This window comes from Somniosus microcephalus, unplaced genomic scaffold (genome assembly GCF_052327205.1).
Source record: "Somniosus microcephalus isolate GS21.2 unplaced genomic scaffold, FLI_Smic_1.0 unresolved_chr1, whole genome shotgun sequence".
Classification (NCBI taxonomy): Eukaryota; Metazoa; Chordata; class Chondrichthyes; order Squaliformes; family Somniosidae; genus Somniosus; species Somniosus microcephalus.
Genome location: NW_028225179.1, coordinates 49,790,622 through 49,791,813, shown reverse-complemented (window position 1 = coordinate 49,791,813; position 1,192 = coordinate 49,790,622). Strand labels below are relative to the sequence as shown.

The window sequence follows — 1,192 nt, the reverse complement described above, 5'->3', positions numbered from 1 at the left end:
TTAAGTATTGGAATCTCAGATTCTGACGGTACTGAAGTGCGTTGTCTCTAATTAGTCCCAGTCTCCATAGACCTACAAGTGTTTTCCCTTTAAAGTGTATATTGGTTACTTGAGACATGACATAAGTTAAATGAAGCAGGCTTGGCAGCAAAAGGTGAATTTGGACATGACGTTTAAGGTGAATGTGAAAAGAACCGAAGCGTCAAAAATTTAACAGAAACGACGAGAGTGGGATTTGAACCCACGCGTGCAGAGCACAATAGATGAGCAGTCCATCGCCTTAACCACTCGGCCACCTCGTCTCGCGTCCCCTAGCAGCTCAGCTATTCCATTTACTACCTTTTGTATCCGAACAGAACTAATCTGCAAGGAAGTCCTGTTCACCACTTGTGCTGCCCGTGCACCCAGATTTACAATGTTGAAAATGTACAATCAGCTACTGTAAGCAAATGACCTTCCGTTTCTTCAAGTTAGGGCCTGTCAGAAATGGTCGGTTTGATGTCAAATTCAAAACAGAGAAGAAAAAGTTTGCCGTCTTCAAGAAGTTGTGGGGAGGATTGTGAGCAAATCCAGCGCAACACCTCATATAAAGGAGTGGATTTAGGAAAAGATAGATATATTTCGAATTAAGCGAGCTGGGTTTGCAGCTGCGCAGAGAAACCCAATGCAACTTCTAACACAACTACTTAACAACTCGGTCGTCGCAGCTGCAATCGCATTTCTTTAAAAAAACTAACACACAGAATGATCCGGGATTGTGAGCTCACCCATTTTAAATAGACACAGAATGATCCGTGACTGACAACAATCCTGATTACGATCAGCAGCGAAATCAGAAGCTTTATCCATTAGGCCAAGGATATTCCGTGTGCAATCCAGCTATTTTGCTTCCGAAGGCCGGCCCTGCTTTCGCAATGCTTGACTGTCGAGCGGTCCCGCAGGTTTGAATGTATTGACTGGTTTCAAAGCACCAATTGAGATTGGTGCGAATAGGACATGTCCCCCCAGGAACAACGATTGTCGCAGAGCAAACTTACATTTGCTGAAGTTAAGTACTTGAAAGTGAATGTTAGGGTAACGTAATACCTCAGGAAAGTGGTAAAGAAATGGAAGGAGGAAGGAAAAGGAGGCTATTGACTGTGGAAGGAAAAAAAATATCGGAGAATAGTTGTGTTTGAAATATGGGGCATTA

At 43.2% G+C, this 1,192-nt stretch overlaps 1 non-coding gene across 1 annotated transcript; it reads right to left on the bottom strand.

Moving 5' to 3' along the window:
- Positions 1-220: 220 nt before the first annotated feature.
- trnas-gcu (transfer RNA serine (anticodon GCU)) lies at positions 221-302 on the bottom strand. Its single transcript has one exon. It is a non-coding gene; the product is annotated as a tRNA-Ser (tRNA).
- Positions 303-1,192: the final 890 nt, after the last annotated feature.